Raw genomic sequence first — 22,064 nt, forward strand, 5'->3', positions numbered from 1 at the left:
GTGTGTGTGTGTGTGTGTGTGTGTGTGTGTGTGTGTGTGTGTGTGTGGCGGAAGGCAGGGCGGGACTGGACTATAAACTAGCTGAAACGAGCAAAGAAAACATTTCGCTCGCTCGGGTTTAGTACTGACAGAATCCATACTTGTACTCTACTTTGATCAGAATCACACCTTTCGCCAATGCGGTTTGGGTAGCTTAATGAACAGCTGAGGAGAAGTTACAAGTTAGCTTGAGAGCCTTGCGTCGTTGCCTTTTGGAGGTCCCCGCAACAGGCCCGACCAAGCATTCTCTTGGTAAAAGAAAAAGCCCTCAAAATTTAGGAAAGGAACTCGCAACCGCGGGTGGGTTTGTGGAAGGGGCGCTCCATGAAGCAGAGGGCTAGCAGTGGACTTGGGAATGCGGAAAGGGGAAGTTGTGGCTTAGATCAGGACTAATCTAACTTCGCTAAACTTCGAGTTCTCTTCTTGAAAGTTTCTGCCGCAGGTGGATCACTGTCCCACAGGGGGACTGCAGGGTCCAAGCTCCTCAAGTAGATACATTTCCATAGCTCTAAAGTTTAGGACTCACCAGAAATATGTGCTTCTAAAACATGTTACTTTACACATAAACAAGACCACATAAACGAGAGTGTTTCATATGGTTTAATGGAAAATGTAAGTCATCAGGAGCTACGCTTACTCCTCCTTCAAAGAGAGAATCTGTTCTTTTTATAAATGTCTATCAAATCATGTTCATGGTAGAAAATATCTCAAAATTCAATTCTACGAGGGGCCTAAAACAATTGTTTTTCATTCAGTGCATCTTAGCTTATTAAACTCTCATTGCTGTAATTCTGACCATGTTAAGTGAGTGATATTGCATTAAAACCTTAAGTAGAAAATAGCTAGCTAGAAAAATAACTTGACCATTTGCTGAAATGTATCCTTTGATTATGTGAGACAAGAAGAGCTCAGAAAAAAGTCTATAGCTTAGGTACTATTTTTTAGTGTAGTTTCTTAAAAAGTAGGTCAGAAATCAGTCACTTCATTCATTTTTCTGTGTGGCAAACGTTTGGTGTTCTAGAGAAAGCTTAGATTAGATAGACACCATTGGCAGAGAAAGATAAGACAACTTTACCTTTTATTGTCTTGAAACAGACCTGAATAGAATTTTTTCTTTTAATTTCAAAAGCAAAGTGAAAGTGCTTGTGTATCTATTAGTCAGAGTTCTCCAGAGGAGCAGAATTCATACAGGGAATAAAGGGGATTGATGGCCTACAGGTCTAGCTAGTCCAACAATGGCTCCCTATTCATGGAAGAGCCAAGAATCTGGTAGATGATCATGAGTCCGTGAGAATGGATGTCTTAGCTGGTCTTTGGTATATTCCAGAATCCCAAAGAAGTAGGCTCTAATGCTAGTGAAGGAATGAATTTGCTAGCAAGGGCAAGAGCAAGCAGGCAAAAAGAGAGCCAGCTTCCTTCCTCTTTATACAGGGCTGCCAGCAGAAGGTGTGGCTCAGATTAAAGATCTGGATTAAAAATGCATCTTCACACATCGAAGACTTGGATTAGAAGTATGTCTTCCCACTTCAAAGAATTTCATTAAAATGATCCCTCATTTGGGTTCTAGTTAACTCCAGATGTATAAAGTTCATAACCAAGAATAGTGTACAAATACTATGAGGAAATGTTTTTTGAGTTTCTGTATAGTTCTAATGCACATTTATTTTAATGTTGAAAAATTGTTTTGATATTTTATCTTTCCTAACTTTTAGAGCAACACATAATAATAGAATTATTTTGGAAGGCACCTAACATATTATGGTGAAAGTTAATTTATGAAGTTATAAAGTAGCAGCCCATCGAGCTAAGATATTTTCAAAGCAAAAACAGAATGCAAATTTCATCTTTGTGCCCCCCACATCCTCTTTTTAAAAAACCAAAACCTTTTTGAAGCTTTCTAAGCTGTTTCGGAGACGATACTGAAATAACAATTTTGTCTGTGATTTCATCGTACAGTGGGGACACCATAGCACTGCACTTTTTAATAGTCACTGCAGTGCTGTAGCCGTTCTCACCAATTTGCAGATTAGAAGCTAATGCCCAAGGCACCTAAGTGACTTCTCCAGGTTGGTATGTGAGTAGAACAGCGGGGTGTGTACTCCTCAGTTTTCAGAATCTTTCCCCATGCTTCCCAACACTTCTGTGAACTTGTAAATTTTAACTTTTGGGATGATTTCCGTCCAATACTAGAGGCGTACACGTGTGCGTGTGTCATAACCCCCCATTCCTGCCACAGCTCTCCAACAGATCATCTGTGTTAATTTCTAACTTGGTCACTGATGCACTGTTGCATGTCTTCTTACATTTAAAAGTCGCATGTTGTTCATTTTATGTTTCTAAAGAAGGCCTTCACTATAAGGAAGCAGCATTTCAATGCAGCTACTAAAGGAATATTTTAGAAACTGAAGCGAAGCTGAGGAATTAATCGGTGAACTGTGGAGGGTTAGGCAGAACAAGCAGCAAGTCCTCAGGGGATGGCCAGGCACAGCCGTCCGCTGTTCGTGGGGCCTTGTTCTTAGGTGTGCCCTGTGGTTCAGAGATACATTATGCTTACAGGTATGTTTCAGAGACTCTCTGACTGAAGGAGAAGAGACGCCTGTAGTCTTTTAAAGTACCCTTTTCTTCAACTAAAAGGAGCTGAGCACACCTCCCAATAGGGAAGAGAAGAAAGGGAATCCAAACTTGGAACGGAATTGATTAAGGTGCCCAGGGGCAGGTTCTCTTTGTAACATAATGCCTTCCCAGGTCTGTCTGGGGGGCTTTCCTTGCCCCTCAGCTTCTCATCTTCAGGACATCTGGGCATGAGGAGGACAGAGCACATGATGCTTTGTTTACCAGTCACCAGCCTAGAAGGACATGCACAGAAGATAAGATAGTGAAAGCAATTCTTTCTAGTATCCAGACTATCATTATACATACAATTCATTGTAAAATTGGGCAGATTCTTGAAAATTGTCCTATTTTTTGCTTGTTCCTGGCATCAGCCATGTTCTCCAACACACTCCCCACTTCTCCGCCCCCAGCCCGGCATGAGGTCCCAACAACACATGTGCCTACATTCTGACACTCTGTAGAGATGTTAAGCACAAGTTCAGCAAAAGGACTGGTTAAAGTGAACACACTGCTGCTGTCCACGCCCTCAGTAGTCTTCTCATTATCTTTAATCACTTTTGAAAAACACCAACAGACTTAACAGTGCCTCCTCGTATATCATTTCAAATATTCTGCTTTGAAAATAGGAGAGAAAGAAAGACAGGCAGACAGACAGACCCTTTCTTCCTACTAATTCTTGTTCACATTTTGGGCCATATTCTCACACCAGATTCATTCCATTTTCTATACCACAGTTGGGAAAGATGCTTTCTCAGTTTGTGTGCCCATCAAAAATATGCCAATTTTATGTATTCTGTCTTGATGAGTTACTAAAATTATATTTAGCTAGAATCAGAAAGTCAGTATTTTGAGAAAATCTGAGAAATGAGTATGTTGCAATTTTTAGTATCTAAGAGAAAGCATGCAGTGTTTATAAATGTTAAACCTTTTTGTTTTTTTCTTTTTAAAATAAAGTTTTATTGAAATTGCTTTCATAGAGGAGAAGAATGATTTTGAGGAGAGGTGGGTAAACTGTTCAGTGCAGTAGCAATCAATGCTTTGAAACACAGTAAGAGGAGTCCCCATGCCCTTAGAAGAAACTCCAACAAAATGCTCTACATTTTGTCTATACATAACTCTCATCTGACTTTTAAAAAACTTTTTTTTTGAGACAGGGTTTCTCTGTGTAGCCTTGGCTATCCTGGACTCACTTTGTAGACCAGGCTGGCCTCAACTCAGAGGTCTGCCTGCCTTGGCCTCCCTGAGTGTTGGATTACAGGCATGCACCACCGTGTCTGGCAATTTTTTAAATTAAATTAATTTATTTATTAATTTTTTATCCTGATCCCAGCCCCCCTCTTCTCCACTCCACCCCACCCTCCTACCCTTTCCCCCCTTTCCTCCCTCCCCTTCTCATCAAAAAGGAGCCCTCCCTACAAACCCACCCCAGCACATCAAGTTACATCAGGACTAAGCACATCCTCTTCCACTGAGGCCAGACAAGGCAGCCCAGATAGGGAAAAGTGATCCAAAGCAGGCAACAGAGTCCATGTCAGATATGACCCCTGCTCCCCTTGTTGCTAGGGGACCCACATGAGGACCAAGCTGCCCATCAGTTACATATGTGTCATGGCCTAGGTTCAGTCCATGCCTGCTCTTTGGTTGGTGCTGCAGTCAGTGTGAGCCCCTATGGGCCTAGGTTAGTTGACTCTGTTGTTCTTGAGGCGTTCATGTCTCTGCAGACCTAAAGAAGCTAAGTAACAAAGAGGGCCCAAAGGGGGATTCTTGAGTCCTTCTCAGAGGGAAAAGAGAATAGACATCGAAAGTGGATGAAGAGAGGGCATGGGGAGGTGAAGGCGGGTAGGTGGTGAGAAGGCTGGGAGAAAGAAGGGACACTGAGGTGGGAGGGCATCACTGAGACAAGCTGATGATCTGCTACTGGGTGGGCTCCCAGGATGGTATTCAGGTGACTCTAAATGAGACACCTAGCTGCAGGAGGTAGGGGAAGGGGCTTGAGGGGTGGGGACCGAAGAGGCCATCTCCTATAGCCAGGCAGGACTTCCAGTGGAGGGAGGGGGCACCAACCCACAAAGCCTTTGACTCAAAATTTACCGTGCCTCCAAGATGTTCAGAGATAAAAGATGGAACCGAGCTTGAGGGAATGGGCAGCCAATGACTGGCCCAACCCGAGACCCATCCTGTAGGAGACCTGCCAACCCCTGACACTATTAATGATACTCTGAACATCTGGCTTTTTAATAGCTTATATTAAAATATTATTTGGGTTAATGTTTTGTCAGATATTTTAACTATTGCTTCAAAGGATATAGCTTAATGTCGGTGAAGGTACAGATATAAAATAATTCCTAATGTAAATGACCAACCAACCCTACTGACAAGTCTAATAATGTTAAAATCAGTGTCCTAATACAGTTTTTATTAGCTTAATTTTATGACGAACATCAGGGCGGGATGTAGCCTGACTTCAGAACTGTGTCTTTCAAAATCAGAGGAAGAAGGTACAGTTTGGAGGTCCCTGAAGCTGAAGTTTGAGGTCAGTGCCATTCTTCAGTTACAGGAACCAGGAATTTATTTCAAAAAGAAAAAAAGGAAGCAGTAAGATGGAACCCTCTAACCTTGTGTGGCTAAACTGAATACCTGGCAAATTTTGGGCCTGGTAACCAAAAAGGAAAGTATTAGTATTAAAATATGAGAAGCTGACGTGGAGCAGCTGAGCTGTGGTTGTTAGTGAGATTGAGCAGACTGAGGTTTATGAGAACTGCCATTGCAGATAAATGAATAGTAGAAAACAGATGAATGGGAGCTTTGCCCGTCGATCTCATTTAGTTTGATATAGAAAGTATTTTACTTGCAAAGGTGAAAAAAGGGCAGGGCTGATAATGCCACAGTTTAGTAATAAAAAATGTTCACAATCTTTAGCAAGTGTATAGTCCTTATCATGGAAGCATAGACAAACCCTAAATTAATGAAGAGTAATTCAATTGTAGTTTTAGGTTCCAGCATATTGAACTGCGAGTCATGATCCCTCGTGTGGCTGTGTAACTGAACGTGAGTGAGGGTCATGGAAATTTCAGCAAGAGCAAAACATGCAGTGGCTAAAACGAATTCAAAATGGAATCCTTTATGGTTCTGAGGTGCTCCTGGTGGCCACTGTCCATGTGGCATTGCTGGGCCACTCCAGGGTTGTTTCTGAAGAGTCAGTTTGAGGGCTTTGCACTGGTGTACCTTCATGCCAGCCAGCACCAGTGCTCAGCGCCGAAACACCTCCAATCAGATTCAAGATTGGCTTTGCAGGAGCAAAACCTAAACTTCTGAAACCAGAAGCCTTTCGTTCAGGCTTTTTAATTAGCTACAGAGGTATATTTCCTTTTCTTGTTAAACCAAATATCCACCCAAACCAAATAAGTGATGAGGGAATTCCTTGCTACCTGAGGCTCATCTCTTGGGTACTGGTTTGGGGGTTTGTTTAATGTGAGTGGAATAGATTTTGACATAAAGTTAACTTTATACAAGCTTGTCTTTATAAAATTAGAATAAACTATATGTATATGTGGTGTATTGCATTTCTTTAAAGTTATCAAATAAAAATGAAAATTTTTCTTATGCCATTTGTTTACTTTGCAAGTATTCCTAGGTATTTATTTGATTTGTTGCCATATTGAAAATACTGTCTATTTCCTGCATCATTAGCTTCCTGTGCCATTTAAATTTTCTTGCACCACTGTTCTTCTAACACATACTGCTTTTCATAAATCTAGTGTGGGGAATTATTACTTTTCTTCGACAAATTAGGTTTCTACCCAAATATCTTCTCTTTTAATATGTAGTATTAGGTGTTTATAGCAAGGGCTCCCGTTCAGCGCTGCACAGGCGAGGCTAGCTGCCTGAGAGCCTCTGAGAGTCTCCTGTCTGCACCTCCCACCTTTCTACAGGAGTGCTGGGATTAGCGTCTGGTTTTACATGGGTTCTGGAGTCCAAACGCAGGTGCTTGCTTAGAAAATGTTTTCCCAATGACCTCTCTCCCCAAACTCTAAAAATTTTATCTTTAAAAATATCAGGTTATAATTTTCTTAATGTTTCTAAGGATTTGTATTTGATTTTACTCTAAATATAGGATGAAAAAAATGAATGTCCAATATAATCACATGGCTCTAATAAATGTATAATAATAAAGATAAGTATATAGTAAATATAATAATGGCTTTAGTAAATGTAATCAATTATAATAGGCAAGTGGGCCTTTGGGTCTTTTAAAGGTCATTGTATCTTTCTGCTATCACTTGTTCATAATCCCCTTCATTAGGAGCAATCTGAACTTAGTTTGCTGAAGCCTCAACTACCTGCCATCACCTCACTACTTCACCACAGGAGAATCTGGCAGCCCCTGGGACATACAGCAGTCCAGGGGAAGGGCTTCCTGGATGGAGGGACTAATGGACAGGCTGGGGCTCTCTGGTGATTAGGGCTCTGGAAAAGATTCAGAATTACTTTATTGGGTAATGGAGTACTTGTGTCCCTGATGCCAAGTCCTTTTAAACATGGCAGGTATGCTAGACCTTCCTTGTCTTCTTCAGATGGTGGCTCTGCTTTGCCTCAGCTTTGCTGCCACTTCTGGTTCTTGCCTTCAGGAGTGAGAGAGGCCATATTGTTGGCCCTCATTCCTTTATGAAGATGCAAAATAGCTTTTGATAAAACAATAATTCAGCATTTTCATAGCTGCCTTTGAATAATATTTTCGGTGCACAAAATTAGAGTTCTGACTGTTCTCCAAAATATCTTTGGGGATTGGAATAGATCTTGGAGACAAGTTCTATGTTCCCACAGAGCTCTTGCCAGGCCTCATGTGCCCTCTGCATCAGCATGGCTGAGAGCAGAATTGGGTTGCAGCTCTTTCCCACTCCTTTGTTGCTATTTGTTTTAGATTCCTGATTATAACTTTCTTATTTAAAAATTGAATTGTTACAATATGTAATAATAGTACACATTTATGTGGCACAGTGATAATTTCAATGGATGTACACAGTATGTAATGATCACAGAGAGTGAGGTGCTTCAGCAGGTAAAGGTATCCACTGGCAACCCTGAATTACATCCCTGCACCCACGTCCTTCAAGTTGTCCTTTCACCTCCACATACACTCTGTGGTATACACACGTGCACAAAAATAAATAAAATAAAATGTGGAAACACCTCAACAATGTGGAACATAAAAGCAAAGCAATTAGCATGTCCACCACTTTGATCATGGCTTTGTGTTGGGAATACAACCATTTTGAAGTGTGCAAGAAGTTGTTCTAATAGAGTCAGTTACCCTGTTCAGCTGTAGACTACCTATATAACTGTCATTTTGTACCCATCACCTCTGCTGTCCCTTGTGCCTCGCACTTCTATAACCACCATTCTACTGTCGATATCTAGAGTTAGTGCTTTAGATTCAGCATAGGAATGAGATCTTACAACTTACCTGTACTTGCCAGTGGTAGTATGCATGCCTTTGTGGCGCAGTGTGCACAGACCATCTGTTTTCAGCAGATGACAAGATTCTCTTCTTTGTGTGTCTGGGCAATATTCTATGGTGAGTGAGTGTCACCTGCTGTGAGAGGACCTCACTGGAATTATGATTCGGCCCAGTCCTGTCCTTGCTTCATGTACATGCCACATCGGTGTTTTTCTGATTTTCTCACCTCCTTTATGGAAATAACCTGAACAGGACTTAGAGGAAAGGGCAGAGATGGGAAGGCATCAGAGGTTGGCAGTTTCCCAAGCCCCATGTGCAGGGCTTTGCAAGGGAGATGGGGTTTGTAAAGCCTTTAGTACTTATCCCTCCCTGTCTGCCATTCACAGTCTATCTCTGAGTTTTTCCTGGTCAGCATTTGTCGGGAGTGAGGAAGAACTCCGTGGGCCATCCCACGCAGGCTCCTTAGTGTATCCTGGGTGTCCCCCAGGCTTAGTCTGCGGAACTCTGTGCAGGAAGGACTTCGCAGTTGGCACTGTGCTTTTTTTTCCTTCTCTATCTTCCCTGTCAGCTCTTTCACTTCTCCTTTTTCACTGAAAAAATAGACAAGGAAAGTAAATCAAAGCAATGAGTCTGCTTTCTGTTTTTTTTTTTTTTTTTTTTTTTTTTTTTTTTTTTTTTTTTTTTTTCATGTGCAGCTTACTTAGTTGGTTCCTGTGATATTGCAGTTGCTGTGGCAAGTGCCTGGCCTGCTCCTGTGCACATTCACGTGCACTCAGACGTCTTTACCAGGGCAGGTTTACGCAGCACCTTCTTTCATTTCATGTCACCTTTATACCCAGCGTCTTCCACCTACAGTAGCCAAGACAGCAAGGACACTGATATTCTTTCCTTCTAGTTGATCTTCCTCTGTAACTGCAAAGGACTAAATTCCAAATGGTTTCTCTGCTCTGAGTAAAATGATAATGACCAATTCATGTTAAAAAAAAGTATGTATTTGCAGTTTAGTAGGGATTGTTTTCCACAGAAAAGGGCATGAGCATTCTGACTATAAACTGATGGGTAAGGATTTCCTTTTCCTCAATAGCATGGTCATTCTCCTGCAAGGAGATATACACCATCATGGAGAACAGCCCATTGAATTTTTCCCCAATTCTTTCAAACCCAGATGGCATACTTTCTAATATGTTCCAGCAGTATTTTCAAGCTCAATGTGGTTTTACCCTCACAAAATTATACTTACAGTTAAAAAACTAGGGAAGCATTTTGGTGAGCCCCTCCATTAATATCTAATTAAAGAAAAGCTAGTAACTTTAGGATTCTAAAGATTCCTTCTTACAACCAAGAGAGGCTTGTCCTTTGGAACTGAAAGTGAGGGCTCCTGATGTGCTGACTTAGGAACAAGTGGTCTGGTGCAGCAGAACCCGAGGCTGGGTGGCGACCACTGTTCTGTCTTCCCTTAGTACTGCCATGTTAGTGCCACTCAGCGGCTCAGTGTGAAGGGTACTTCTTACACAGTTTTGTTCCTTTATTTGACCTCTTATTTATGTGTGAAGTTAATTATGCCAAAGTGACATATTTAAAAATGTGTGTTTTATATATTAAAAAATTACTTTTTTTTCTTTTAAGTACTGTATGTCTAATATGACTTTCAAGCAGAATGACAAGTATTGTTTGCATTTGTACTAGAAGTTTTTACATGAACTAATTTTGCATGTGAACTTCTTGGTTAATAATCAATATAGGAAGGCCCAGTCTGTTGTGGGCAGTACATTCATGGGAAGGCAGTCCTGAGCAAGCCATGGAAAGGAAGCCACAGAACGTTATTCCTGCATAGCCTCTGCTCTAGGTCCTGCCTGTAGTTCCTGCTGCAGTTCCTGCCTTGATTTCCCTTGAGGATAAAATGTGGCTGAGAGCTGCTCAGCCGCAGCGTTTGGGCATTACTGGCATGTCATAGCTGCCAAGGCCGTTGTCTCCAGGGTGCCACTGTGATCAGTGAGGCTGCACCACTGCACCGGAACGGGGTCAGGACTGTGCCTCAGTCTGTTGCTCATGGAAGAGCCTGGCCTGATGTAACTGCAGTGGAGCCAAGAGTTTCAAGTCTCACCGTATTATTACGGAGACACTGTTTGAAGAAGGAGCCATTGTTTTGAAAAAGAGTCACTAACAAATGAAGATGGGTTAATTTATTCCTTCTCAGGATCAGTTCAGAGATCACAAGTGATGTTCTCAAGTCATTCTTATGAGCTCAGATTTTGCTGTTAAGCCCAATGAGAATGAAACTATGATTAGTGTAACAGTTTCCATCTTTGAACAGAAAATAATGTAGTTTTCTGAGCATCTAGTTCTTTCTTGAAGATTTATAGTTACATAGAGAAGGCACTGTGCAGGAGTTTATAGCTTCATTTCATATGAATCAGTGGAGTGGAAATTCCTCATGATATCCTGACTTCTCATGGCAGAATGTGAATTTGTGCTTACGTGGCTGGTGCCAAAACTCAGGAGTCTAGATGTACTAGATAGCTTTCCTAAACATTGAATACCCGGTCAGTCTGCTCAGCCTGGGTTATCATGTAACTACTGTTTTGATGTCTTGAAAATGAAAAAGCAATTAATTAATTTTTTAATATTATAAATTACTCCTAGATTCAAATATGTATAGCTGGAAGATCATCCAATCCAATAACAATGATTTTAGCAACTTATCTCTTTCCCTTTCACAAATATTTATGAAATGTCTAATCTATGGGAGGCATAGCATCTTGGTAATACTTTGCTAAAGTAACAGACAGACTAGTTTCTGCTCTTATAGAGCTTATGATATAGTAGAAAAAGCATCCACTACATCTCAAAATACTACAAAAATCATTACAAATTACATTTGTGATAACTCATTCAGAGGCAAAAACTGTATGGAAATATTGTGAAAGATCGTAGCATAATCTTGAGAGAAGAAGGTTCTCCCAAATGAGGAATGTCTTGGAGAAGTGAAATTTTTTAACAAAATGCAGAGTATGAATAAGAGTTGGCCAGATGGAGCAGAGGAGAAATAGTGATATAGCAGAAGGTTTGAGGTCAAGGAACAGTGTTTACAGTATAAGGCACTCAAGGATTGCCTGGGAGGCTGGAATTTGTTGAACATATATTGATTGGTAGATGGGCAGTTATTGGCAGAGGTCAGAGATTTTTCAGTTGTGGGGAGATTTTAGACTTTCACAAGCATTGAAGCACTGGGGAGCCCAGATGTTTGGCTGGGGTTCAGGAAAGCTCATGACTCTGGCTTGAGAAGTGTGTCCTATTCACTGCTGTGTGTATAGAGTCATATTGTCCATGTAGAATTGTTTTTCAGAGAAGTGGGCTGGGACTGCTTTCTCAATTAGACTCTGATATTTAGAACTAGTATAAAAGAAAAGGAAATCTAAGTAGATGCAGATCTCTCTCCACCTGGAAAGTGTCTTTCTGGAGAGGAGCTAAATGCAGAGAAGGCACTCTGATGTCCCCTACCAGTGCCAGGGCACAGATTCTCTCAGACAACACATAGCAGAGCCTAGACGAGTTAGGAATCAGATTTAGCTCAGTGATCTGAATGTTAGAGTTGTGAAAACATTAAAACATTTTAAAAAATGTGCTTTCAGCTTTCCTTCTGAAGTTAGCATGAAAAGAAATGAAGAACTTTGGAAAGGGATTTAAAATACCAAACTGTTGTTTGGTATCTTTGGAGTTCCTTGTCTCATAATGTCATGGCAGGGCTCTTTCTTTTTATATTTTAAATTAATTTTATCTTATTTTCATATATATATATATATATATATATATTCTTTCTATAGATTCTTTGTGTATGTATTATGGTTTCCAGTTTAGTGCTTTTATGAGATGCCTGGTTGTGTGAATGTTGGTCTCTGTTCCATGTGCCTTTTCTTGGGCTCTTTTCCTTCTGTTTGTTTGTTTTGTTCAATGCCAATTTAGGTTTATAATATTATGTTTTATTTTATAATTATTCCATAGAAGCCTGTTTGTTTTATGATGAGAGACAGAAAGGGAATGGGTCCAGATGGGAAGAGATGAGGAGGAACTGGGAGGAGAAAAGGGAGGAAGGACTATAATCAGGATATATTATATGAGAAAAAAATTTGTTTTCAATAAAAGAAAAATGAGTGTTATCAACACAATTTTTGGAGTGATTGGGCAGAATACTCATTGAACTGCTCTAAAGCACAGTGAAGGAGACAGAGGCTTTATAATCTGTCCGTCTTCTCAAACATAAGGTTTAATTTTTATATTTTCCTGTGTGCCATATATTCTCATTTATGAAGCTGACTTGCAGGAATGCTTTCAACTAGAAAAGGAAACCTTGAAGGGTATGAGCTCACTATCACATTTATTCAACAGGGCTACAGAGGGGAAGAGGGAACTTGAAAATTTCTTTTTTTTTAATTTTTTATTAATTACACTTTATTCATTTTGTATCCCCCCCATTGAAAATTTCTTATAGAGACTGCAGTTTGCAAACCAACCAAACATGAGCCTGCCCAACACTTTACAAATGCTCGGCAGGGGGGCTGCATTCCAGCAGGTCCTGAGTTACTGCTCAGAAATGGTGTCAGCTGTGCCCAGCCAGCCCATATGTGATATGACCTTCTCAGCCAGCTACTATGATGACCAACAATCAGGCAGTGTGGGCTCCAGAACATCCAGCATGGCTGCCCTCGGGAGTAGGAAGTGGAATCTAGTAGAAAGTCCCAATGGCAGAAGCCATACCCAAGTTAATAGGATGCTGATAACTTATATAACTTATCTATGTTTATCTCATAGTGGAAGAATGAGATTTTGTTTATTTATGTTTGTTGTTTGTTTGGTTCATTGGGTTTTCTTTTTACCCATTTTACTGTACTTTATAGCACTGTACTTTTCAAACAGCGAAGAGATATAGTAGGAATTCTTGTTTTATTACATAGACTCTTTTCATAAACTAATGAATGTAGTTGTATAGTCTCCGTAAGAAACCAAAATGTATACAAAATGAGGATTGTATACTATTCTTTCACTGAAGGAAGATCCTGACTTTTACCCGATGGTATCCAGAACCCTCAGTTGGTCTCTCAGTGGTGACTCTCATGAAATTAAGAGAGCTGCATTACCTAACAGTGAGAGGCGGAGTGTCCCTGACTCTTTCGCCTGCTCTTGGGACAGTTTTCCTACTACTAGGTTGCCTCGTCCAGGCTCGGCATGAGGGTTTGTGTCCAGTCTTAATGCATTGTGTGGTGCTGTGTTTGGTTGATGTCACGGGGAGATCTGCTCTTCTCTGAAAGGAAACAGAGGAGGAATGGATCTGGGGGAGAGAAAAGGTAGGGTGCTGAGAGGAGTAGAAAGAGGAGGCTGTACTACAGTCAGGATGTACTGTATGAGAGAAGAATAAGTAAAAAGAAAAAAAAGCTCCATTAACATACAAGACTTAAACCTAGCCTGCCTGGTGACTCAGGCCTGTAACTCCAGTTTCTTCAGAAACTAAGGCTGAGCAATACTGGATTCAAGGCCTCTTGGGCCACTTAACAAAACCTTATCTCATAAGAAGGGGAGGGACTTGGGCTATTGCTTGGGTGTGGAGTCTTTGCCTAGCAGGTGTGAAGCCTTAAGTTCAACCACCAGTGCTGCAAAATAAAGTAATTAATTGAAGCAACAGTCATCTACCACTCACTCTGGATGGATTGGTCTTGACAAGGATATATAAACCAGCCTCTGAAGAAGAGGCGCAATGTGTCCTTGAATCAGAAGGCATCTGCCCACTGTACTATTTATGGAAGAAACAAAGATACAGGCAGAGCCCTAATTTGACCACAGTTGGAGTTTCTTTTTAATTGAGAGTTCTATTTTTTTAGAAGGTGATCCTTGATTCCTTCTTACACACACACTGCTTCTTGGAGTCTGAGGGGAAGACAGGTGAGATTCTTTTATCAGAGGATGTGACATCTACTAGAAGGCCTTGTTAGCAAGCTTTGACAGGCAGCAGCGTTTGCTGAGTACCAGCCACATACAGGGAATTGAAACGTCTTGTTGTTTCTGAAGACTCCAGCCTCCTACCATCTAGAGACTGTTCATCTTAGAAACAGCATAGATGTCATGTTGATAATGAAGCCAGAAAATTTTGTTTTCTCAGGAGATAAATTCAGAGACTTAGTTACCTCTCTTTTAAATGCTGGCTGGTCCAGTTCCTCTGGTTTATACTACCAGTAGTGTGAATTTGTTCTCATAATAGCTCTCTGCTCATTAATATTTTACAGCCTTCTTAGAAATAAATATGGAAATATGGAAGCTCATGTCTGTGAAAAAAAGGGCACTGGTAAAAATGAAGTTTCAAATTTGAGAGGTAGATGATTTAGTGGGATGTGGATATGAGCATTTGTACTCTGAGCACCAACAAATGGAAACATAATTACTTGTTTAAAGTAAATGAACTAACCCTAGGCTTAGCAGGAGTAACTCAAAGCTTGAGTCTCTGTTTGGGGTAGCAATGTAGAAGGGCCCTGAGTAGAAATGGGATGGAATGAGACATCTGCTGGAGAAGGATCCTTGGAATGCCCTGGCCAGCAGACCAGCCTGGGGCTGTGGTTGGCTGCATGTGTCCTCCAGATATGAGGCCCAGGCATGACTATGGGTGAATTTGAGGAGTTCCAGGAGATGAGTAGATTAGAGCCCCTACCTCAGAGCCTACTATAGAGGGTCCTCTGTAAGGCTCCACCCAACAGGGGATTGAAGCAGATGCTGAGACTCATAGCCAAACTTTGGGCAGAGCACAGGGAGTCTTATGGAAGAAGTAGGGGAGAGTATAGGTTCCTGAAGGGGACAGGAACCCCATAAGGAAACCAACAAAACTAAAAAAATTCTGAGCCCAGGGGGTCCTGCAGAGACAGATGCACCAATCAAGGACCATTCATGCAGAGGACCTAGACCCCTGCTCAAATGTAGCCGATTGGCAGCTCAATCTCCATGTGGGTACCCAAGTAAGGGGAACAGAGGCTGCCTCTGTCATGAACTCGATTGCCTGCTCTTTGATCACTTGCCCCTGACGATGCAGTCTTGACAGGCCACAGAGAAAGAGGATCTAGGCAGTCTTGATAAGACTTGAAAAGCTATGCATGGATGGTAAAGGAGGAGAACCTCCCCTTTCAGTGGACCAGGAGAAGGGAATGGGGAGAAGATGGAGGGAGGGTGGGACTGGGAGGAGTTGAGGGAGGGGGCTTCAATCGGAATATATAATGAATAAATTGGGAAAAATAAAAAAAATTAAAAATAAATAACAGAAAACAAAACAAAAAAGCCCCCATCTTAGGAATGGCACAGTTATTACTCTTCCTAAGAGAGTTCCAGTCTTCCTGGATTAAATTTCACCGGAGAGGGGAAGCTCAGATCTGGAGAGGCCAGGAGACTGGGTCCAAGGCCTCTCTATCTTTTTTTCCCCAATTCCTTCCTTCCCCAGGAATGCACTAGGCATCCTTGATCTCAGGTATACTGTTCCACTTGGTGTTGCTTCCTTGGACAAATAAAGCTGTGAGAATATAGCATTAACTTGTTTCTGGGCTCTCCCGTTCAGGAAGTCAACGGCTGCCTGTGCTTCCTAGATAAGTCCTTTGCACAACTTCTCTGTGTCATGTCTTCAAGTGGAAGGTCTCAAAAGAGTCACTAGTGGTTATTTTCTTTGTTTTGTGTGTGCTTTGTACAAGGTAGATATGGTATGAGTGTGAAATGGAGTTGAGTCCTATACAACTTTCCCGTAATAAAGAAGAGCTTTTAATTTTCAAACTATTAGGTAAGGTGGACTGGTGTGACATAAGACATCCTCATACTTAATTTTACATATTTATTGGAAAGTTTTACTACATCTTCTTGTTAAAACAATATATTGGGAAGCTAATATAACTATAGTTTTAAATATTTTGTGTGCCTGAGCATTTCCTCCATTGCTATAACTACTTTACAGGAATGATTTTTTTTCTTTTAAAGTTTTAAACAGAAAGACTAAACTGCTCAAAATATAAATATTCTGACTCAATTCATGATCTTTCCAGCTACCAGTCATCCCACAGCCCTCGCTGGATTTTTGTGCTAAATACTGATATAGGAATCTTTATGCAATTATTAGTCACTTAATACTGTATATATTTTTATGTTTCATTTCTTTCCACTTTATAAAAAGAGGTGTAATCCTTGAGAATATCAGTGCCTTGGATATCTTGTTTTATTTGATTGTTTGCTTTGAGACCAGGTCTCATGTAGCCCAGTTTGCCTTGAACTTGATATGTAGTTGAGGCTTTGAACTTCTTATTCTCCTGCCTCCACATACCAAGTGCTAGGATTACAAATGTACGTCACCATGCTTTGCTTGCTTTGGGTATCTTTAAAGGTTTTTTTGTTTGTTTGTTTTGTTTTTGAGTGTTTACCCTAAAGACAGTTAGAATTGTAAGTAGAAGAGACCTACTTCCTCTAGCTATTTTGGACCCAAAGTCAATTACATGCTCCCAGAAGATTGAAATGTAGAGTTTGTTTTTAAGGGCCATAATTCTCTCACATAAGATAAACTTGTGAATACAAAGACTTAATGAGAACTGATCTTCAATCACTAGTTTGATGATCTGGTCACATCCCTTGGGTTGATATATAACCATCTCTTGGCTGCTCACTGTGGGCTCTGATGGCTTCACAGGGAATTGTCAATGGCCACAGAAAACTACCTGCTTTTGATCTCAGGACATAGCTTAACTAGGCTGTGTCTCTCCAAGGGCCAGTAACTGTGTGATAGGTTCATAAAGGCCTCATCCTCAGTTTGGGGCAGCTGCAGTTTCACTTCCAGGATTTTCCATGTCTCTAGGAAATTTTACCGCCATGTTCATAAACAGGTTATACTATAGTGTGGATAATTTCTGATGTTGGCAAGGAACTCACATTGATACTGTTGTTAAATTACAGTGATCTGTAAGTTTGGGAAAGAAATAATTAAATGTCATGGAAACAGTGGCAACAGTTTTGCAAGGCTTGGTGACAGATGGACATTTTGAAACAATCAAGGGAAGTTTTGTTGGCAGGGTTACACCCAAGCTTAAAATAATGTCCACAGGAGGATAAAGAGCCGCATATATGACAGCAAAGTTGAGCATTAGGTGGCACCAGAGCACAGGGGAGCTAAATGGAGATTGACAATACCACCAAATGAAAAAAAATCATTGAAAAAATATTTTTTAAAACAACATGCATTTTAAAAAAGCTACGTAACACTAAGGTGAGAGGAATCCACTTTCTTTCAACCGTGCAATCACTCTGTGACTGGAGAGTCAGGGCTGCAGAAAATCAGTCAGAGCACCTGAAGTAACTAAAGCTTCCTATAGTTCCTCATGTTTTTGCCTCGCAAAGATCAGTAAATGGCCGTTAGTTATTAAATATGAGAATTCTATGCATTAAGAAAATTCTGTAGGTCACTGTTCTATTTCTGTGGAGACACCACAGCCAAGGCAACTCTTATAAAAGGCACCATTTAATTGTGGGCTTGCTTACAGTTTCAGAGGTTAGTCCATTATCATCATGGTAGGAAGCATGGTACCAGGCAGGCAAGGCACTGGAGCAGTTGCTGAGAGCCACGTCCTGCTCTGCAGGCCAAGAAAGGGACTCAGACTGGACTTGGCATGGGCTTTTGAAAGCTCAAAGCCCACTCCCGTTGACACGCTTCCTCTAATAAGGCCACATGTGCTTCAGCAAGGCCACACCTCCTAATCCTTCTAATCCTTTCAAGCAGGTCCACTCCTTGGCAACTAAGTCTTCAAATATATTACCCTATGGGTCATTCTCATTCACACCACCATGGTTAGTTAGCATTCCTTTAGTCAAGTGTTTCTAGTGGCTATGTGCCTTCTTAAGCAGCACTTTTGTCTCATAACTGGCAGTTGCTCAGTCATTTTTTGAATAAATGAATCATGGACAAGACTGGGAGTTGAGTGGAAGTTCTGTTTTGTTTTTGTTTTTGCATCTTTTCTGGAAGTTTTTCTTACTATATAGTTTTCTTAATGGAATTTACCTCAGGAAAGTTTTCCCAGGGTGATGGAATTTCACTTGCTTTGAGTCAACTACTATCATTAAGCACATTTTAACAAAACAAAACAAAACAAAAGAATAGGATGAGCTCCTTAGTGTCTACTGTAGGCACAAGATTACATGTAATCCAAAACACATGGAAAATTTTCACTGTTGTGTGTCTCTTCATGGAAAATTGGACAGTCTTTACATTTCTAATAATTAGAAATTCTTAAATAATAAGTTATTGAAGTATTTCTTCAATAACTATTCCTTGTTATTGTCTCAAAAGTATTAAAATAAATATTTACTCTGTAAAATAAGTTCATAAAATAGCAAAGAATAACATAAATTTTTTATTTATTGATGAGTTTGAGAATTTTAGGATTTTAATATTTTTTCTGATTGTTTTAGCATTAGAAAAATATAAAAAGAAATTTGGTTTTGTTCTCATAAAAATCAACTCAATTTTCACTTGTTTTTGTCATCTCTTCTAGAAAATTCTATTTGCATAGTTGATTTTTTAATACATTTTAGTACCCTATTATAGCTAAAATTTTACAAACTACATTTTAAATTGTGTTATATTGTTGGAACATTTGTATGTTCTAAATTTTAATAGTGTATGTTCATTCTTTAAAATGATGGGCTTCATGGTGACATTTTCATACATATATAGTTTTTTAAATCATATTTACTTCCACCCACACTTATCTTCCCACCCGCTCCCCACCCACTGCTACTCACCGTTTCTTACTTTCTAACAGTCCTTCTTCTACAAATATGCTGTTTGTGTATATGTGTGATGCACTGGGTTTAATGAAGGCTGCCTGCCTGAACATGAATAGGAGGCTGTTTACTGGAGCAAGGACAAGGGGCTACACCGCTGAAGAAAACGACACCCTTTACCCAGGTCTCTTAGGGAGTCTGTGGCTTCATGCGCTCCTGCCCTATCCAGATGAAACATTGACAGGCCTGACTGTGCACAGGTCTTGTGTAGATAAACACAGATGCAGTGAGTCCATGAGTGTAATTATTAAGTCTGTCTAGAAGACAGTTTTTGCATCCCATCTCCATCCTCTAGCTCCTATATTCTTTCTGCCCTCTTTCTGCCATGTTTCCTGCGCCTTTGAGAGTGTGATATAAATGTGTTTGGAGACACTCTACTGTCACTATTATTAGTCGTTTGGCCAGTTAGGAAGTGTGGACTGTTACATAAGAAACTTCTTTTGCTGGGTGGTGGTGCACTCCTTTAACCCCAGCACTAAGGGAGGCAGAGGCAGGCCGATCTCTCTGAGTTTGGGGCCAGCCTGGTCTACAGAGTGAGTGTCAGGACACCAAGGTTACACCCTGTCTCAGAAATAGATAGATAGATAGATAGATAGATAGATAGATAGATAGATAGATAGAATAGTAAAAAAAGAAACCTCGTTGACAGGAGCTGAGAGCAGCACTAACCTATTGGCATAAACATAAATATTTATGAGGCAGCTTGCCAACATTTTCGATTAACAAAACAATAGTAGTAGGTGTCCCATAGGGCCTATGATCTCCCTAGTCACAGGCTTGTGACCAGGTTGGCAATACCAGGCGTGAGTTTATTCCAATGGAACGGGCCTAAAATCTAATCAGAAAATATTTAGTTACCTCCACAGTAGTTATGCCACTATTCCACATGTGACCACATCTTACCAGGGAAGCCACTACTGTAGCCTCTGGCTTCATGGCTGGGTGAGACTGTTGGTGACTTTTCTCTTCCTGAAGCTTGCATAAGACTACCTAGCACTAAAGGCTAGCCAGAAAGGAGGAAACTGCCAGCTAGATCTCTCTGTGTCCTCAGAACAAAGTGTATGTTATTTCAGCAATAGGGTCTTTTCATCAAGTCCTGGTGGGCAACCAAGAGTCCTTGCAATAACCCTGTATCGTTCAAGGGTGGGGGCTATGAGCCTTCGCTGGCCAGCAGTTCATGTGGATGTGTGCTGTAGCTGGTACTCGGATTTCATTTAATAACCTATGTTTTCTCAAATGTCTAGATTTGAGTTATGTTCCTTATAATCAGAAAAGAGCAGGATCAAGAACATTAAACATTTTAAAAAGTAAAATGGGGTAGATCTTGTTAATTCTCTGCATTTCTCATACTGTAATTTCAGTAATTATGTTTTTATGACCTACACGTTCGTTTTAAAAATATATTTATTTTTTATTCACGTTAAATCCTGGTTGTAGCCCCATCCTTCCTCTCCTCCCAGCCCCACCTTCCCTCCCTTCCCCATTCTCCCCTTGCCCCTTCCTCAGAAAAGGGGAGCTCCCTTTCCCATCCACCCCAGCTCATCAGGTTGCATCAGGACTGAGCATGTCCTCTTCCCCTGTGGCCTGGTAAGGCAGTCCCACCAGGTGTAGTGATCAGAAAGCTGGCAAGTGAGTCCTTGTCCAATGCAGCCCCCACTTCCCTTACTCGAGGACCCACGTTAAGCCTTAGGTGTCCATCTGCTACATCTTTGTAGGGGCCTAGGTCCAGTTCATGCATGGTCCTTGGTTGATGCTTCAGTCCCAGCAAGCCTCTCTGGGCCCAAGTTAGTTGTCCATGTTGGACTTCTTGTGGAGCTCCTGTCACCTCCAGGCCCTTTTCTTTTTCCTCCCACTTTTCCACAAGACTCCCTAAGCATCACCCAACATGTGGCTGTGAGACTCAGCATCTGTTTTGAGGCCCTCCTGGGTAGAACCTCTCAGAGGACAACTCTGTCAGGCTCCTGTCTACATGTTTAGCAGAACATTGTTCATAGTGCCAGGGATTGGCACTCTCCCATAGGGTGGGTCTTTGGTTGGGCCAGGTACTGGTTGTGTATTCCCTCATTCTCTGCTCTATCTTTATCCTGCACATCTTGTAAGCAGGGTAAATTTGGGGCTTAAGTTTTTGTGGGTGAGTTAGAGATTCCCCCCCCTCTACTAGTAGGCCACTCTAGTTAGAGGGTGTCCTCTTCAGTCTCTATGGCCTCTGCTACTAAGAGTCACTGCTTGATTCCCCCTCATATTCTCCCAGGAGCCTACCCAGACTTAGCTCTCCAGGTTATCACAGAGAAACCAATAGACAGATGTAGTGTCTGAAAAGAGGGAACAAGGCAGGAGAGGGGTCACAGAGAGTTAAGAGGATGGAGAACAGACCTGGGGAGAGTGAGGGCAAGAGGACCTACATGTTCTTATGTACACAAGGACTCAAACTAGAAAACTTGTCCTCAAGAGTTGGAGAGATGGCTCAACAGTTAATGCATTCTTTTCTAGAAAAGGACCTGAGTTTAAAATTCCTAGCATCCCTGTTGAGCAGCTCAAAACTGCTTCTAACTCTAGCTCCAGGAGATCCAATGCCCTCTTGAAAGCAATGAAAGCTAGCCAATAGGGAAGGTTTCTGGTCAGTAACAGTTCTGTTGGGTAACTAAGAACAGAGGCAGTAGACTGTGTTGTGTCATGGGTCTCTAAGCTATCACCAATCAGCAACTCCTAGGAAGGGATACCGTACTTGGTACTAGGTTTTTATCTGAAAATCTATGGTTTTGGGGAAGAGCTAGAGAAAAAAATTGAATTCTTACACACACCCATACACACACACACACACACACACACACACACACACACACACACACACGCGCACACACATTCATGTGTGAGAGGCTGCTCCTGCTGGACTTGAGTTCAGTTCTCAGCATCCATGCCAGACAGTTCCTACCCACCTGTAACTTGAGCACCAGGTCTCCACTGCCCCTGAATCCCTTATCTCTTTCTCCACCTTAAACTCTCTCCCAGTTGTTCCCTTTACTATTGATAAGATGTGTGCTCTGCTACTGCCCCCCTTAAGATATTTCCTCTCTCCCCAGAGGCTTCCTTCCTAGTTTCCTGGGTTCTAGAC

The 22,064-nt window shown here is 41.2% G+C and overlaps 1 protein-coding gene across 1 annotated transcript in view; it reads left to right on the forward strand.

Moving 5' to 3' along the window:
* Mctp1 (multiple C2 and transmembrane domain containing 1) overlaps positions 1-22,064 on the forward strand; it is a 570,389-nt gene that overhangs the window by 848 nt on the left and 547,477 nt on the right. The gene's annotated exons all lie outside the window — the stretch shown is intronic.

Source organism: Psammomys obesus, unplaced genomic scaffold, assembly GCF_907164565.1.
Source record: "Psammomys obesus unplaced genomic scaffold, mPsaObe1.curated_primary_1811, whole genome shotgun sequence".
Lineage (NCBI taxonomy): Eukaryota > Metazoa > Chordata > Mammalia > Rodentia > Muridae > Psammomys > Psammomys obesus.